This window comes from Piliocolobus tephrosceles, chromosome 21 (genome assembly GCF_002776525.5).
Source record: "Piliocolobus tephrosceles isolate RC106 chromosome 21, ASM277652v3, whole genome shotgun sequence".
NCBI classification, from domain to species: domain Eukaryota; kingdom Metazoa; phylum Chordata; class Mammalia; order Primates; family Cercopithecidae; genus Piliocolobus; species Piliocolobus tephrosceles.
The window spans coordinates 33108042-33128143 of NC_045454.1; positions in this window are offsets into that span (position 1 = coordinate 33108042).

Consider the following 20102-nt stretch of genomic DNA (forward strand, 5'->3'; position numbering starts at 1 on the left):
ATCCAATATCTCTGTAGTAGGAGTAAGTGGAAAGCCATCCACTCCACGAAAAACTCCACCCCTTAATTGCTGCCTGGCCAACAATTACTTTGCGCAGTCGTTCCTCATTCCCAACTAAAAAGGGCCCCTACCGAAAGCAATCAGTGGAAATCAGTTTGGCTTTCCCCCACTCTCCTCAAACTTACTAAATTTTCTTAACTATCTCATACTCCCCAACCTTGCCAGGACTATCCTTCTGGGTTTTGCCCATATTCCAACAAATGCTTCCATTCCTCATTCCTATACTAATACTGTGCCTTATTTTATTTTTCATCCGTACATCCAAATACCAACCATGGGCCCCGACCTTAACGACGCCCCTTAACAGCAGGAAGTAGCCAGACAGACCACGGCGCCCCTTTATCACTATTATCAATAAAAGGTTGGACTGTTTGGACGAACGGAGGCAAGATGGTGCACTTCCGGGTTCTTCTTCACCACCAACTCTTCCCGCGCGCGCGAAAATGCAGCCGGCGCCCGGGAAGGTGCAGACCAACTGGGCATGCGCCAGGTGACGTCAATCTGAAGAGACCAAGATTTACCTGGTCGCACCTGCGGAACGCCCCTGACACGCCCATGCCCCACCTATTGCCCTCCCACTCCTAGAAAAGCCGCTCTCCGCCATTGAGCCACGCGGCCTTCTTGCAGCCCCACTCCTGTCGGGATGTCGGGACTGTGGGAAGTCTGTCCGAGAGCCCCACCGCGGGGGGACTCTGCCGGCCTCCTTTGCCGGAGGCCAACAGACTTCTCCCGCACACCTTAGGTTACCAAAATAAACTGTGCAGTTTTGCTCCTACACTTGCCTACCCTCTGGTTCTTTTGTGCTCGCTCTGGTGGTCTTAGAAAAACAAGACACCACGATCACACCACTGCATTACAGCCTGGGTGACAGAGTGAAACCCTGTTTAAAAAAAAAAGATCTCTGAAGAAGGCATTTTCTCTTTCTGCAATTTAGCCAAGTAGCTAAGAATGTCTTGAAGTCATCTTCTAATTTTTAACAGGGCAAGGATGTTTTCTAAAACCCCGATCTCCAGAGTTGCCATGAGGCAAATCTCCCCAGCATACATGAAAATCACTCACAGCTAATGCATTCCTCATCAGATCCAGCGCTTCTTACCCCTGGCAAATAAAAATCACCTGTGGGACAGGGAGCGGTGGTTCATGCCTCTAATCTCAGCATTTTGGGAGGTTGAGGCGGGCGGATCACCTGAGGTCAGGAGTTCGAGACCAGCCTGGCCAACATGGTGCAACCCTCATCTCTACTAAAAATACAAAAATTAGCCGGACATGATGGCACACTCCTGTAATCCCAGCTACTTGGGAGGCTGAGGCAGGAGAATGGCTTGACCCTGGGAGGCGGAGGTTGCAGTAAGTGGAGATCTGGCCATTGCAGAGTGGGCGGGGAGGGGGTTCAGGAGATGGTGGAGAATGACTGGCAGGGCGGGGCAGGATGGAAACTTAAAATCCCTTAAGCCCAGGTTGCAACAGACCAATTAAATTAGAATCCTTGGAGTTGGATCTGGGCAACAATATGGTTTAAAGCTCTCAGGGTGATTACAGTATGTAGCCAAGCCCCCAAACCACTGCTTTTCACCAACATAGAGGGTGTTATAGAGGCTGTCACCAGCATAGAGGGTGTCATTCCTGCGCACCCTGCTCAGCATAGAAAAAGATCAGAAGGTCCTCTTAGGGAGCACTTAATCAGGGAGAGCTAAGCCCCTTAAGTTGTGAGAGCTCTAATCAGCAGGTATAGACTTTTCAGGAGGGAGGGATGAGGCAGCCATTCTGAACCTGTAGCTCCACCACCTCTTGTCCCATCTCCAGACAATTCTGGAGGGCTGTTCTGGCACATGTCTGAAACGTGCACATGGAGGAACAGTGTGGGCTTTGATCTGGTTCAGATGACATCTGTCCTGGGGAGGCAGGAGGTCAGTGTGCAGTATCTGGGCTGGTGTCTTTGAGGTCAGTAGGTTATGTTTTTGTATCCAAGTCTATTTTCACTAGGGAACAGGCCCGTCTAAACGGCTTCCAGAGCCCCTCTCTGATTCTCTTTGGGAGATAGGGTCTGAAAGAGGCCAAGTCAGTATTTTGGGGAAATTCTACAAAGTCTGGTTGGAAACTGGGGAGACCTCTTGCCTGGTGTTTAGTATTTGCAGTCCTAGCCACATAGATGTTTGGTAGACACAGAGCTGGGTTTGCATTTACATCAGCACAACCTTAAGTCAGAGTTGAAGAAGTGGCCAGGATAAGTGTCTTGGTTGCAGGCTAGAGAACATCATAAAAGCAAACTGCTAGTTTGCTGATTTTCATCTTGGCAATGAGCATTGAGTCCTGGCCAAAGTGCTTGAGTGCAGTATGAGGCTGATTCATAAATCCACCTCCATGCATCGGCTCTCCATAAGATAAGAGGAAGCTCAGTTCATGTGTTGATGAGAGGCTCTGCCAGGTGAAAGAATCACAACTCAGGTGTCTTGACAGCTGGTTGACTTGTGAGAAAAGATCCAGGACAGATCTATTTTTGGATGCGTGAACAGGCTCCAGCCTTCTAGAATAATGTGGGAGAAATGGTATGCAAATAAAATATGGTAGGAACTCTTGATAATGAAGAGAAAAACATGAACTTAATAAAAAGAAGACACAGAACCTGTAAAAACATTCCATGGTAAAAGAAATACAAATGGACTTTTCTAGCATAAGGAGGCATTCAACCATAATGGTGATCAGGGGAAAATGAATTACAAAATAAATGTGTTTGGCTGGTATGTAATCAGGGATACTAATCTGTATCTCTGTTTGGGTTTCATTTTGAGATTGAGGGTGGGAAATGGCTTATAGCCCTTAGGGGCCTTTGAGAAATGTGGCAATCATCCCCAAGAGCTATGTTCTTCCTGTTCATTCTTGACGCTGGCTGAAGAGCCTCAGCTGAGAGAACGACCCACAAATACAGGTTAGGCAAGACTTTGACTCTTCCAAGGTGAGAAGAAACAGAGGATGGATTAACATAGCCTTCCCTGGGAAGGAAACTGGGAACTTTTTTAGCAGCTAGGGCCTTATAGATCCTGGACTCTGTGTAAAAAGTGACGTAGAGGTTCCTCTTCAAAGACTTTCCTCCTCATTTGATTATGAATAAATAGTAACTTCTCTCTTAGAAGCAAAATTTATTCAAAGATCTGTGCTCCTAAATGTCTGCCCTGGCTTGCTTATAGTGGTCCAAGCAAGCATTAGGTCATAGCCTGTTCCTCTTGCTTATTTAGAAGTGTTTTTACCTTTCTCAGCATTCCACAAGTTACCTCCTCCTTCCTTTGTTCTCCTCTACCTTTGTCTCTTTTAAAAAGTTCTAAGTTGCTGGCCGGGTGCGGTGGCTCAAGCCTGTAATCCCAGCACTTTGGGAGGCCGAGACGGGCGGATCACGAGGTCAGGAGATCGAGACCATCCTGGCTAACAGGGTGAAACCCCGTCTCTACTAAAAAATACACAAAAACTAGCCGGGCGAGGTGGCGGGCGCCTGTAGTCCCAGCTACTCCGGAGGCTGAGGCAGGAGAATGGCATAAACCCGGGAGGCGGAGCTTGCAGTGAGCTGAGATCAGGCCACTGCACTCCAGCCTGGGTGACAGAGCGAGACTCCGTCTCAAAAAAAAAAAAAAAAAAAAAAAAAAAAAAAAAAAGTTCTAAGTTGCTAAACAATCGGGAAAAATACAGAATGTGAGGTCCTGTTCCAGCAGTAGGGTGGATGCGTCAGGTTATAAATAACCCTGTCTCTTTTGTTCGGTGTACTCTCGTGGCAAAACTGCTGGCGATTATACCCTTTCTGCAGGAAGTAAAAATGACCTCACTAAATAAATTAAATTTATGTTCAAGTGCTATTTCTTTATGGCACAGAAAAACAAACATTTCAAAACACTCTGGAAACAGAAAATGTGGCTCCTGCAGGAAAAGGTCTGCTACTTGTCAGACACTTTTACACTCATTGTGGTAGTAAATGACAGAACCTGTGGAGATTCTAGGAAACAAACTTGAACAATGTACTCAGAATGGCGAACTCTGGGTTTTCTTGAGGGTCAAGATTACTGACATTTCATGTATTATATTTCATGTAAGACATTTGCTGTCTTTTGGATATCTTATGACAGTTATGCATTTCTTTATAATCAGAAAAAATTAGCATATAATCATGCATATATGTTTGTATATTGTACAGTGTATCAAAATGAATATGTATTTATATTCTCCCCCTTCAATTCAGAAAAAGCTGAAGCTCTTTACTCTCTCAGCCTGAGTCCAGGGAGGACTGATATCCACAAATTAGTGGATAGAAACTAATCAGCATTCTCTAATGGAGAAGTGTTTCTATTTTTTGTAGGTTGATAAAATCATGGTGAAATTACCATGCTACTTTTTTTAGTTTTTATTGTTTAATATAAAATCTAAAACAAGATACATTAAATACTTATTGACACATGTATTTATTCCTCACCTGGTTCATAATATCTGCCTAATTTTAAATTTTCTTCCATTTCATAGGTCTAATTGATCTTATTTTACTTATCTTATTTCTTCTTATCTCACAACACATGGGAGTTATGGGAGCTACAATTCAAGATGAGATGTGGGTGGGGACACAGCCAAACCATATCATCCATCACCTGAAGGAACCGTGGTCTCAGACAGCTGGGCATTGAGAGTGCGTGCTGCCCCTAGAATTCCACACCTACATCATAGAGAGATAGAAGAGTCTCAAAGGATTCTAAAGGGTAATGTGGGGAGTCAAAAGGAGGAGATGAATTCACAGCCCCTGCCTTACCTTCTGGTCTAACAAATACTACACTTGTCCTAGCCCAACAGGATTCCCATACTCTTTACTGGGTTGCACGACGAGTAATTCAGAAAGACAAAAACTTATTTTTTTTTTTTGAGACAGAGTCTGGCTCTGTCGCCCAGGCTGGAGTGCAGTGGCCGGATCTCAGCTCACTGCAAGCTTCGCCTCCCGGGTTTACGCCATTCTCCTGCCTCAGCCTTCCGGGTAGCTGGGACTACAGGCGCCCGCCACCTCGCCTGGCTAGTTTTTTGTATTTTTTAGTAGAGACGGGGGTTTCACCATGTTAGCCAGGATGGTCTCGATCTCCTGACCTTGTGATCCGCCCGTCTCGGCCTCCCAAAGTGCTGGGATTACAGGCTTGAGCCACCGCGCCCGGCGACAAAAACTTATTAATGCCCCTCCATTCCCCATAGCTTCTGAGGTTTAAGTTGTTCATTCCCTGGGTTTTAGGTTGTTGTTCTCCCTCTACCTCCACAGAATCAGTGTGTCCCATTCCAATACCTGTAATTTCACCTGTATTCTTGTCACCTCCTATTTTCTCCTAGACATTTTATATAGTAGAGCCAGGTGAAACACAGACAAGCATATTTACATAAAACTTAACCAGAACTAAGTTGGAGTCCCATAAGCCCCATTGGGCTGGATGGCACTCAGGTTGGCCTAAGATTGTGGTTATGGAAAAGAATGTCACATTTTGCCCAGGAATGATCAGTGTGGAATCTCAAATTTGGGAAATGGATCCTTAGAGACCCCGTTTCATCCTTCTCTTGGAGGTAATCAGGAAGAGATAATGCCCTTTTGAAGGAAACCATGTCTAATCAACTGATTACCTAACCAGCATGTGTGGAAAAGGAGGTAAAATCAGACAGTTGACCCATTTCAGTAGATTTGGTAATAAATGCCACAAAGTCAGAGTTCAAGTGGTCTCAAAAGCCTAAAAGGTGACACAGATTAGTTTCAAGGAACACATGGTGTCACTGAGTGTTCCAACTTCCCAGAGGGTGAGTACCATGGCAACTTTGAGCAGGCTGGGAAACGATCCCGGACCCTTGCAGTTCTTTGGAAGTCAGGAAGTCAGCACGTTGGGGGATGCGAGATCACAATTACTTGGTGAGACACGCTGCCCTGGCTACGTTCACTCCCATCAGGTAGGAGAGGTTAAAGAAGAGCCAGGTTCCCCCACCGCATGGCAGAAGTGCTCTGAAGGCATGGAGAAGCGAGGCTGAAGGTGGAGCCTTAGCCCACCATGCCGGGAGCTGAAATTTCTTAACCAATGTCGGCCAGTGATCGCAGGGCTGCAGGACTACAATCCCAGCGTGCACAGGGATCAGGGACTGTGCGCATCACTGGAGGAAGGGGCAGAGCGGCGCGCGCCTCGCTGATCTTTCTGGGAGATGTAGTCTCATGGCAACTCCCAGCCCTTTGGCTAGAAGGCTACAGGACTACAATCCCAACCTGTACCAGGCTCGGGAGCGGTTAGCAGCCCAGAGGAAGGGGCAGGGCGTTGCGCGCCGCGCCTGGTATGCTGGGAGCTGTAGTCTCTTCACCATTCTTAGCCAATAGGTAGGTAGCTTCAGAACTACAATCCCAGTATGCATCGGGGAGGTTCGTAGCCCTGGCGGTAGGAGCAGAGCGGTGTACTTACTGTTGTCCAAAGCATTGCTGGCAGCCAATTGCGTGCCGGTCCCTTGCCAGGGAGAGTGAATACAGCTAGGGACGTGAAGGGTAGGTCTGGGCTGGGCATTGAGGAGGGTATTAGGCTAGGAAGTATACTTTACCTTTGTCCAAATCGGGCGGTTCGGCCTCCCCTCATTGACCCTGTGCAGCTGGGTTTTCTCTCTCACCCGCACCTAAGGGTCTTTCCAGAGCATTGCATCGTCTCCAGCCCAGGGAGCTGCCTTCTTTCCTATACTGCTATGGAAACTGTCCTGATGTGGGAGACAATGTCCGTTGTCCTCAGCCCTCTGCAGCCAGAGCGTGAGCTCAGCTGCTTTTGAGAGAAATCTGCCACCTGGCCCACCTGCGCACAACTTCAGAACTTTGTAGGGAGTGACAAGGGCTGTGTCTTCGGGGAAACGTCACGGACACTGGAGCCTTTTTCACAAATGTGAAAGTTGAGAAATCAAGAAGGTTAATTATTGGGTTGCCCAAAATCTGCTAAGAGCAAAGGAGAAAATCCCACGTCCCAGGCATGTGTCTTGTGAGCCATTTTTAATCAACCCTCTTAAGTGGACAAGCTCCAAAACACAACCTGAAGCTGATGATGATTTAGGCCATTTATGCTTGAACTAATTGGCCTCATCTCAAGTCAGTGTCTCAGAGACACAGGTGGGACCTGATCCCTCAGGAACAGATAGCATTCCAGATTTGTGGGAGCAACTTTTGAGATGTGGAGCACTGGGGGGTCCTTTGAAAGCCGTCAGGTTTCACATCTCTGCTTTGGATGGAAAGACCATCACCCACAGCTGTCAAGGATGTTCCTTAACTCACTGGGGCTCATCTGTTGAATTTTTCTATCTAGATAATGGCAACATCTAGGAGCACTTCTGCTTCCATGTAACCTCTTAATAATTGATGTCCTTAAAATTCTATGTTCTCAGGGACAGTTCCTTTGGTTCCTATATGGTACCAGCTTTCATGTTGTTCTATGTAATATGTAAAAACCTGGATATTAATCTCCAAGACATTGTTCATGTCACACATTCCAGTATGTTTCATTAGTGATTTCTGAATGTAGGACAATATCAAAGAACTGAAAACCTGTTCATAAAAGTTGGACTCTATTACTGTAGTTAGCGAATAATTTACCCCTTAGGGTTAGTTATACCTGAGTTCATTAGCACCTGTGTAAAGAAAAAAAAAAAAAAAGCAAAAATATGTGGCATCGGCCAGTCGTGGTGACTCAACGCCTGTAATCCCAGCACTTTGGGAGGCCAAGGTGGGTGGATCATCTGAGGTCAGGAGTTTGAGACCAGCCTGGCCTACATGGTAAAACCCAATCTCTACTAAAAATTCAAAAATTAGTTGTGGGTGGTGGCGTGTGTTGTAATCCCAGCTCCTTGGGAGGCTGAGGCAGGAGAATTGCTTGAACCCGGGGGATGGAGGTTGTAGTGAGCCGAGATCATGCCACTTCACTCCACCCTGGGCGACGTGCCTTGTACTATAACAGACAGTCTCTCCCTTCCCGCATAATAAGCCCTATTCAATTTTAAATAGTAGCCAATCAGGTCAGTTAGATCGTGCAGTATGACTCCAGCCAATGGGGAAAGGACACAGCTACAAGATTTGCTGCGTTAGGGATAAAAACCCCTGCTCTGCCTTGCTCAGTGTGCTCTTGCAGGCATGCCAGGCACAAGTGGCACTCTTCTGCAGAAGTAAATTGCCTTGCTGAGAAAGCTTTCTGCCAGAGTGCTTATTCTTCTTTGCGGCACCAAGCATTAATTTCCAATGATCTTGGGGGCTCGTCTGGGATTCACTTTCTCTCTGGGGAGAGGTCCCCCATCGTCTCTTATGAGGAGATGTATCTGACTGCCTTGTTGCCATGGCCTCAGAGGCAAGGGGATTGAGACTTCCCCTGGAGTGATGAATAAACATGGACTGTCAGCAGTGAGGGTGGAAGGATCCTCACACACTTCCATGACCAGGTAACTGTGTACAGACCAAGGTAAGAAACGTGGCAGGTGCAAGAAAGTATTTCCTTGGTGGTCAGGATATCTTGGAGGTTGAAAGTGCATGAATGAGATCCAAGGACATTGAGTGTGGAGTGAGGGAGTCCAGTCTGTATTCCATGGTCACCTCATATGGCTTATTGTGGCCCTCCTGTAAAGGAGTCCATGTCAGGAGCTTATAGTGAACCCGCCAATGCTAACAGGGACCTAAATTCCCTCTGAGGAAGTGGCCAGAGAGGATGAAGCAAAAGGAGAAGAGTGCAGGAGACCTCCAATAGGTGGGGTGAAGCCTCTCCAGAGAGGGAAGGCAAGAAATCTCTAATATAATGGGTTTGGCCTCACCCCAAACTTCTAAGGTAGGAAAGGCAAGAAATCTCTAGTATGACGGATTGAGCTGACTAGCACCCAAATGGGAAATGCTCCAAGTAAGACAGGTGGTAAAAAGGATAAAACTAACAGCAATGATATTCCCCTTGGTAGTCCCCTAGGTTTCATGTTAAAATATTGGAAAGATAGTGAAAGGACTAAGCATAAGGAAAAGCAACAAATGATAAAATGTTGCTGTTTTATTTGGACTCAAGAACCCATTCTCAAACCCTCAGTCTTCTGGCCAAAGTTTGGGTCAAATGAGGATGTGATGTGTCCGCTTTTAATTCAATATGCGAATGATAAAAGTCAAGGACCTGTCCTCCTTTTTCCTTTAAAGAGAACCAGGGGAAACCCCGATCTAGCACCTCTGAAAAAATAAGCTTGTTCCAATGCCTAAAGACTCCAATGCATGGGATGCCCTGGACCATCTTCCTCTGCTTAGTACCCCCGTTCTCCCTCCTCAGGCAGCCACTGCTGCCCCAGACCCCACTCCAAATCCCCTCCTCTGTACAAGCCTTGTTCTTGGAAATTATCATCCCATCAGCCTGCTCCTTAGCAGCCTAAGTACCGTTCCCTAAAAGGACTGCAGTGTGAGGTAGAACAATGTAAAAAGGATTTTTTCCTCTTGCGTCTAAGGAGTCAGCCCCAACCCTCTTCCCCTTAAGGAAGGTGTCCCAAGGAGGGGGGCCGTTGGCTTTGTGAATGCTCCCTCAACTACCTCAGAAGTTCAAAATTTAAAAAAAGAATTCAAGCAACTGTTAGATGACCCTTACGGAGTGGCAGATAAAATTGACCAATTTTTAGGGCCTCAGTTGTACACTTGGGCCGAGTTAATGTCCATCCTGGACATCCTCTTTTCAGGAAGAAAGGAACGTGATCTGTAGGGCTGCCGTGGTAGTCTGGGAACATGAACATCCTCTTGGTCAAAACGTTCCAGCTGTGGACCAAAAATGCCCCATCCAAGACCCCCAATGGGATAATAACAATGCAGCTCACTGGGAAAATATGCAAGACCTTAGGGAAATGATAATAAATTTGGGAGTCAGTACCCCCCCCAAAAAATAAAATCTTTCCTGAGCATTCAACATTCAACAAAGGAAGGATGAAGGGCCTATGGAATTCGTAGATAGACTGAAAGAGTAATGAGAACATATGCAGACTTAGATTTAGAAGACCCACTGGGGCACAAAATGCTAAAGCTTCATTTTGTCACCAATGGTTGGCCAGATATCTCGAAAAAATTACAAAAGATAGAGAATTGGAAAGACCATCCTATGAGTGAGCTTCTCAGAGAAGCTCAGATAGTGTATGTGAGGAGGGATGAAGAGAAGCAAAACCAGAAGGCAAAAATGACATTATCCACCTTCCAGCAGGGGGCTCCAAACCCACACACTTCTAAACAAAGCTTCCAGGGGGCCAAAACCTGTAAAGGATCCAAGCCTTCATCTGTCACGCCCTATAAAGGGCATACGGAAGAAAAACCAAAGAATCCTAGAGTAGGAAAAGAGGAAGGACAGGATAAGTGTTTTAAATGTGGTAGAGAAGGTCACTTCAAGAGGGAATGTTCCGACTGGGAGAAGGAAAAGAAGTTATACCACTCATGACTTTTGAGGAAGAATGGGGGATCAGGGGCTGTTGTGAAAAGTGCCACAATAAAAATATGTGTGCATGGGCCGGGCACAGTGGCTCACGCCTGTAATCCCAGCATTTTGGGAGGCTGAGGCAGGCAGATCACGAGGTCAAGAGATTGAGACCATCCTGGCTAACACAGTGAAACCCTGTCTCTACTGAAAATACAAAAGTTAGCTGGGAGCCAAGATCATGTCACTGCACTCCAGCCTGGTGACAGAGCAGACTGTCTCAAAAAAAAAAAAAAAAAAGTAAAACAGATAATGAGAAAAATATAACTGCTAGAAACACATAAAACAATAACAATATAACTGGTAATAACAACTCCATTTCTTTAATCAATTACTTAAAATATAAATTAACTAAACTACTTAATAAAATGAAATGTAGTCTTAGGACTTCGGAAGGCCAAGATGGGTTAATCACTTGATCCGAGGAGTTCACCACCAGCTTGGGCAACATGGGAAAGCTGTCTCTACAAAAAATACAAAAAAGCTAGCTGGGTGTGATAGCAAATAGTTGTAAACCAGCCACTTGAGAGGTTGGAACAAGGGGAGCATCTGAATTTGGAGGTTCTGGCAGCAGGGAGCCCTGCAAATCAGCCTGGTTGACCAAATGAGACCATATTTGAAATATAAATGAGGCCTGGCACATTGGCTCATGCCTGTAATCCCAGCACTTTGAGAGGCTGAGGCAGGCAGATCATGAGGTTAGGAGTTCGAGACTAGCCTGGCCAATAAGGTGAAACCCCGTCTCGACTAAAAATACAAAAATCAGCCAGGTATTATGGCACGTGCCTATAGTCCCAGCGACTCGAGAGGCTGTGGCAGAAGAATCGCTTGAACCCAGGAGACAGAGGTTGCAGTGAGCTGAGATCACTCCACTTCACTCCAGCCTGGGTGACAGAATGAGACTCCATCTCAAAAAAAAAAAAAAAGAAAGAAAGAAACCTACACTGAAAAAACACACTAATATGAAACTTCAAAATAATAATAAGATAAATGTTTACTCATAAAACCTGGTATGCAACACTGATGTATCATTTTAAAAAAGTTGTCAGGCTGGGTGCAGTGGCTCACACCTGTAATCTCAGCATTATAGGAGGCTGAGGTAGGCGGATCACCTGAGGTCAGTAGTTTAAGACCAGCCTGGCCAACGTGGGTGAAAGCCCATCTCATACAAAAATACAAAAATTAGCTGGGCATGGTGACACATGCTACTAAAAATACAAAAAAAAAATTTAGCCGGGATGGTGGCAGATGCCTGTGGTCCCAGCTACTCCGGAGGCTGGAGCTTGCAGTGAGCCAAGATCGTGCCACCGCACTCCAACCTGGGGGACAGAGCAAGACTCCGTCTCAAAATAAATAAATAAATAAATAAACTCTCCCAATTTCAACATCTATTTCCTTTTGAATCTATCTTATTTTTGTGTCTGAGAAACACTTTTGGATTTGAAGATAATTTTAAAACAATAATAACTCTGTATCTCTTTTAGGTATTATTGTTTATTTCTACTTATGTGTTACGTGTCAAAAAAAAAAAAACCCACAAAATTTACAACAAAACATTTCTAGGCCGGGCGGGGTGGCTTACTCCTGTAACCCCATCACTTTCAGAGGCTGAGGCAGGCAGATCACAAGGTGGTTAGATCGAGACCATCCTGGCCACCATGGGGAAACATGTTCTCTACTATAATACAAAAAATTAGCCAGATATGGTGGCACGCACCTGTAATGCCAGCTACTAAGGAGGCTTAGGCAGGGGAATCACTTAAACCTGGAAGGCGGAGGTTGCAGCCAGCCGAGATGGTGCCACTGCACTCCAGCCTGAGAGATAGAGTAAGAAGTATATAGCTGGCCGGGCGCGGTGGCTCAAGCCTGTAATCCCAGCACTTTGGGAGGCCGAGACGGGCGGATCCCGAGGTCAGGAGATCGAGACCATCCTGGCTAACAAGGTGAAACCCCGTCTCTACTAAAAAATACAAAAAAACTAGCCGGGTGATGTGGCGGGCGCCTGTAGTCCCAGCTACTCCGGAGGCTGAGGCAGGAGAATGGCGTGAACCCGGGAGGCGGAGCTTGCTATGAGCTGAGATCCGGCCACTGCACTCCAGCCTGGGCGACAGAGCAAGACTCCGTCTCAAAAAAAAAAAAAAAAAAAAAAAAGAAGTATATATTTCTAAATATTCAGTTTGTTCATATTAATTATATTGACATTATTATGCAACATATCACTAGAATGTTTTTATCTTGCAAAGCTAAATCTCACTACACATGAAACAACTACCAATTCTTCCCATTTCATGGCACTTTTCAAACACTACATTGTTTTCTGTTTCAAAGAGCATAACTGTTTTTTGTTTTTGTTTTTGTTTTTTGAGACGGGGTCTTGTTCTTTCGCTCAGGCCCTATCTCGGCTCACTGTAAGCTCCGCCTCCCGGGTTCACGCCATTCTCCTGCCTCAGCCTCCCGAGTGGCTGGGACTACAGACGCCCGCCACCGTGCCCGGCCAATTTTTTATATTTTTAGTAGTGACGGGGTTTCACCGTGTTAGCCAGGATGGTCTCGATCTCCTGACCTCGTGATCCGCCCGCCTCGGCCTCCCAAAGTGCTGGGATTACAGGCGTGAGCCACCGCACCCAGCCTGCTTTATATATCTTATACAATATCTGTCTGTTTGTGGCTGGCTCATTTTATTTTGCATAATGTCATCAATATTTATCTTAGTGGTTGTTAGAATACGTGTTGTATCATTTCTAAATATTTGTAAATTTATTATTTGTATTACTGTTTTATACTCTAATTCCATTTTTGTCATAGAAAGGAATCTATTAATTTTCAGCTTTAAAAAATGAGTTAAGACTTTGTTTTTGGCCTAATAGGTGGTCCATAAAGAAGAAAGTTGTAGAGTTATTGAGAAGGCTTTGTATCCTGATGTTGTTGAGGAGTGTTGTGTATACTGAAAAATAAAAATTTTATGCCCTTCCCTAGAATAGTTCTGTTAGTTTGTGGCACGAGAAAAGCCACAACGTGTTTGTTGTAAAGCCTGTTGTGAGGCTTGGTGCTAAATGATTAACTGCCTTTGTCCTGCTTCTGTAAAACTGCTTCCCCGCCCTAAGGATTGTAAAACAAGCCCTGCCTTTGCCAGAATTTCAAAACCTAACTGAAATGCTAACAGTGGCGGGACTGGACCGTTGCAACTGGATCCCAAGGTTGCATCAGCCATGCCTGAGGTAACCCGGACCCAGGGTTACGTCAGCCAACAGAAACTACGTTTCCCAGTCCACCCCAGGGTTAGTACCTTTACCACCCCTTTTGCGTCGTCAAATCAGACAAAAACACCTGGTCTCCGGGTCGCAGCAAAGCCAATTAACAGCCTGTATGCTAATAAAGTCTAAACCCCATAAAAGGAATGTACAACCCCAGATCGGGGCTCTCTCTGACTCTCCCTTACTTCCACCCGGAGGGCGGAGAGGCCCTGGTGCACCAGTAAAAGCTTTCTGCCGAAATCCTTGTGTCGCGTGGTTCCTCGCGCCGATCTTCAATCCCTAAGGAACTGGGTTCCAACAATACCTTCATTAGAAATAATTGTTTTTTACTGCCTTCTAGTCTTCTGTTCCCTTACTAATATTCTGTCTTGTTTTATTATTATAACAGAAAATGGGTTACTGAAATAGTCTATTATAATTTTATTTCTATGTGTTTATTCAGTTTTCTTAGTATTTGCTTTATATATTTGAAACCCTAATTTGAGACACACACACATAAATACACACATTTATAAACAAATTTGTCATAGGTTTCCAGTAAATGAATCTACATATTGTTTAACGTGTTTTTGTCTTTGTAAGTTTTGACTTAAAGTACATTTTATAAAATATGGGTTTTTGACTTAAGATGTAGCTTGTATATTACTATTGTGACCTCTTCTGCTCTCATTTGGTTAATATTTGCATGAAATTTCTACTTCCATCTTGCCACTTTCAGTCTTTTTTTGTTATTAGATCTCAACTGAGTCTTGTAGAAAGGTAAGTTAAATCTTGATTTCACAAAATTTTTAATAACCCTTTTTATTGAAAGAATTTCTCTTGATTGGAAAAATAATTATATATAATATTTAAATAGTTTTTTGAAAGAGAAAAACGTACTAATGTTATTTTATTATTTGTTGTATTTGATTCTTGTATCTTTGTCTCTCATTTTCCTTTCTGTCTTTTGTGTATTTTTTGTGTGTGTGTGTGTTAATATGCTTTCAGGTTTTTAAAATTTTTCTGTTGTGTATCTACACAGATATTTTCTTAGTGATACCTTTGGGGATTATATAAAACCTCTAAAAGATCCAACAATATATTTAAATGTGGTAAAAAATTAACTTAAGTTGCATACAAAAATTCTTCATCATTACTTCTGCCTACATTGCTGCTCCAAAAATTCTCTTATTTGTGAATTTTGAAATTTTATTTATATGTGTGTTTGTTATAAATATCTTTGTATGTATCCTAGTGTTTTTGTTCAGCTTTTTCATGTTTACATCATTTTTTCTTTTAAGAAATTTTTCAGTTACTTTTTGTAATTTTTATATCCAAAATTTTTGTTTTTTGCTATTTTAATATTTCTTGTTATTATCCTCATTTTTCTGATCTTCAGTAGTTTTCTGTGTTTCCATTTCACTTACTGAATATTATTATGTTTTATTTATTTATTTATTTTATCTGAGATGGAGTCATTATCTGTCACACAGGCTGGAAGCAGTGGCACAATCTCGGCTCACTGCAACCTCCGTCTCCCAGGTTCAAGCGATTCTCCTGCTTCAGTCTCCTGAGTAGCTGGGGTTACAGGTGCTTGCCACCATGACTGGCTAAGTTTTTGTATTTTTAGTTGAGACAGGGTTTCACCATGTTGGCTAGGCTGACCTTGAACTCCTGACCTCAAATGATTTGCACACCTCGGGCTCCTAAATTGCTGAGATTACAGTCATGAGCCACTGTGCCCAGCCTATTTTATTTTATTTTTGAGACAGTTTTGCTCTGTTGCCCAGGCTGCAGTGCAGTGATACAATCTCCAGTCACTGCAACCATCCCCTCCCGGGTTCAAGCAATTCTTGTGTGTCAGCCTCCCAAGCAGCTGGGATTACAGGCTCATGCCACCATGCCCAGTAAATTTTTGTGTTTTTGGTACATACACGGTTTCACCATGTTCTCTAAGCTGGTCTCAAACTCCTGATCTCATGTGATTTTCCCACCTTGGCCTCTCAGTGTGTTGTGATTACAGGAATGACCACCAACCCTGGCCTGTTCAATTTATTTGGAATTTTAAAAATTACTTTATATGCTGTTTATAGTTGCTTTTGAAATTTTTTTTCATGGGGCCATGTTTCTCTAATATTTTGTGTACATTATAATCTTTGATTGAGATTTGGACATTGACAGAAAGCTACCTGTTCCAATCTTTATAATACAGCTTTGTCCTGGCATAGTCTGAAATCAATTGTCTTGGCTGCAGATTCTGGGAATTTCTCAAACATATTCTTAGGATGTGGCTTGTCTAAATTTTGTGTTTATTGTTTAGTTAAATTGGCTTATTAATTTTCTTAATAATTAGTAATCACTTGCTGCAGCCATTCCCTGTTTGGGGTACTGCAGTTTCTCTGCTTCTGTAACATTTGTCTTTAGACTCAGTGGACTCAAACTGTCATTCCAACATATATCACCACTTCTTTCAGCCTTTTATGTCATGGGAGACATTAATCAGTGTCTTAAAAGCATGTGGAAGCCAGAAATAAAGATGTATGTGCCAATGTTTTTCTTTTATCTTTTCTTTTTTCTTGATTGGCAGTTTATATTTATGTGTGTGTGTGTGTGTGTGTGTGTGTGTGTGTGTGGGTGAGACAGAGTGTCACTCTGTTCCCTATGCTGGAGTGCAGTGGCATGATCTTGGCTCACTACATTCTCTACCTCCACAGTTCAAGCAATTCTCCTGCCTAAGCCTCCCAAGTAGCTAGGATTACAGGTACCTGTTTCCATGTCTGGCTAAAATTTTGTATTTTTAGTAGAGATGGGGTTTCACCATGTTGGTCAGGCTGGTCTCAATCTCCTGACCTCAGGTAATCCACCTGCCCTGGCCTCCCGAAGTGTTGGGATTAAAGGCATGAGCCATCACACCTGGCTGGAAATTTCTTTTCTTTTCTTTTCTTTTTCTTTCTTTTACTTTTTTTCTTTTCTTTTTTTTAATGAGACAGAGTCTTGCTCTGTTACCCAGGGTGGAGTGCAGTGGTGTGATCTCAGCTCACTGCAATCTCTGCATCCTGGGCTGAAACAATTCTCTGCCTCAGCTTCCCAAGTGGCTGGCATTTGCCCACCACTATGGCTGGCTAATTTTGTTTGTAAATGTATCCCATATTTATCAGAATCTTGCAGTTGAAGTAATGTGTTTTTGTTGTTTCTTTCACTTATGTGTTTTCATTTTGCCCAAGACCATTGTCCAGAGCAGTACCTACAAGATTCTTTCCAAATTGTGAAACTGAGAAGATATGAAAAATGTGAATATGGCAATTTAGAGTTTAAAAGAGTCTGTGAAAGTGTGGATGAATGTAAGGTGCACAAAAGAGGTTATAATGGACTTAACCAATGTTTAACGACTACCCAGAGAAAAATATTTCAATGTGATAAATATGGGAAAGTCTTTCATCACTTTTGAAATTCAAACAGACATGAGATAAGACATACTGGAAAAAACCTTTCAAATGCATAAAATGTGGCAAAGCTTTTAACCAGTTCTCAACCCTTACTAGACATAAAAAAATTTATCCTAGTGAGAAACCCAACAAATGTGAAGAATGTGGCAAAGCCTTTAAGTACTCCTCTACCCTTACTCCTCTACCTTATAAATTCTCAGAGAATTCATACTGGAGATAACCCATACAAGTGTGATAAATGTGGCAAATCTTTTATTGCATCCTCAACCCTTAGTAAACATGAGATCATTCATACAGGGAAGAAACCCTACAAATGTAAAGAATGTGGCAAAGCCTTCAACTGATCCTCAATCCTTACTACACATAAGAAAATTCATACTGGAGACAAACCCTACAAATGTGAAGAATGTGGCAAAGGTTTTCACCTATCCTCACACCTTACTACACATAAGATACTTTATACTGAAGAGCAACCCTATAGATGTAGATAATGTGGCAAATCTTTTAACCATTCCACAACCCTTTTTTCACATAAGAAAATTCATTCTGGAGAGAAACCATACAAGTGTGATAAATGTGGCAAAACCTTTATTTCATCCTCAAACCTTAGTAGACATAAAATAATTCATACTGGAGAGAAACTCTACAAATGTGAAGAATGTGGCAAAGCCTTCAACCGGTCCTCACACCTTAGTAGACATAAGATAATTCACACTGGAGAGAAACTCTACAAGTGTGAAGAATGTGGTAAAACCTTTACCTGGTCCTTAAGCCTTAGTAAATAAGAAAACTCATATTGGAGAGAAACCCTACAAATGCGAAGAACATGGCAAAGCTTTTAACTGGTCCTCAGACCTTAATAAACATAAGAGAATTCATATTGGACAGAAAATCTACATAATGAAGAATGTGGCAAAGCTTTTAGATGTTTCTCATACCTTAATAAGCATAAGATAATTCATACTGGAGAGAAACCCTATGAATGTGATGAATGTGGGAAAGCCTTTGATGACCCCTCAACTCTTACTAAATATGAGAATTTATATGGAACATAAACCTTACAAGTACAAAGAATGTGACAAAGCTTTTTAAGAAGGTTCTCAATGCGTATTAAAACAATGAATTTATAAGTAATTAACTTCTAACTATAGAGGATTCTACTATACTGTAATTCAAGATTAAACTGTAAACACTTTAACATGAATATTTCTTGGATGCATGATTGGTTATGTAGATAGTTTCTTTTAGATTCATGTGTCCAATGTAATAATTAGAGAAAACATTTGAAATGGGATAAAATGAATCAAAATCACATCTTTTCAATGGCTTGGTGTCATTGCCATGCATTTGGAAATGGCCAGATGACTAACAAGAAACAAAGAGAAGATTTTGGCTTTGCTCAATCATTGTTTTTCACCTCTTAAAATCTGAAATCCTGGCTAAAGTATTCAAAAGGAGTATTTTATAGGTGAATTCCTGGGGTTTCAAAGGCAATGAGGGAAGAATTTTGATAGGCAGGAAAATTCACACTATATATACACATTGCTCTTCTCTGATTTGCTTTAACACTGAAAAAGTGAAGATTGTAAATGTAGATTCAACTTAGAGTAAATTAACCGAAGATTTGTTTTTCAAAAAAACGAATGTATAAAATGATAGGTAACAGATGCCATTAGCTGCTAAAAAAATAGTGTGACTAAATTCAGTAAGTATCTAGCCATGCAAATAACAGTCTAATTAAATGAAGACCCTAATAGGTGCATGTGGAAAGCATTGCTGTGCAGTGTTTTCTCAGCATTTTCTTCTGCCTTTTTACAGAGATACCAATTTCCCCTGGGTGACTCAGGGGGCAAACTGGGAACTGAGAATGCTGTGTTCAGAGTGATTACTGAAAACATGGGTTTTTTTTTTGTTTTGTTTTGTTTTTTTGAGACGGAGTCTTGCTTTGTCACCCAGGCTGGAGTGCAGTGGCTGGATCTCAGCTCACTGCAAGCTCTGCCTCCCGGGTTCACGCCATTCTCCTGCCTCAGCCTCCCGAGTAGCTCGGACTACAGGCGCCCGCTACCTCGCCCGGCTAGTTTTTTGTATTTTTTAGTAGAGAGGGGGTTTCACCGTGTTAGCCAGGATGGTCTCGATCTCCCGACCTCATGATCCGCCCGTCTCGGCCTCCCAAAGTGCTGGGATTACAGGCTTGAGCCACCGTGCCCGGCCTTGAAAACATGGTTAATACACTTCTTCCATGTCATAATAAAATGTTATAAATCTTACTCTGCCTCAGAAAAGCTTTCAGTAAAAATTTATCTATAGTTTACTCAATTTGGGTTCATGGAAAATTTCAATATTCCAGATAATTCGTACTTAAATGTCAAGGAAATCCCATAAAACATATTTGAATAAGATACAGTCATCTTAGCTAAGAATTTTATATTACCAGTAAATTTAGAAAAAAATAGAAAACCAGTACTTTAAGCCAAATAACTGTTTGACATGTGAATAGCACCCAAATAAGTGCTCTGCATGATCATTGTAAAAGTAGCAATAACACCACGTGCTTTCCTAGGACGTGCTGTCCTGTTTTCCATTGACATAAAGTGAAGAAGGTATTGAAATGGCAAAGGAGGGTGATATAAATTGAATACTTATATGAAATAACATTTTAAATATGAAATAGTATTTGATGTTCTACAAGCATAGGTGAGACTATTAGTATGAGGTTATATTTTTACTTATATTGACAAAATAACCATTAGCAATATTCTTATTTAGAATAATATTCCTTTTATGCTGTATATTTGCTAGCTTTTGAGCAAATATTATGGGAGCTCAATAGAAATTAACAAAATGAATCTATTTTACCACAATTATTGATGCACATGCTCATCTTTCTAAAA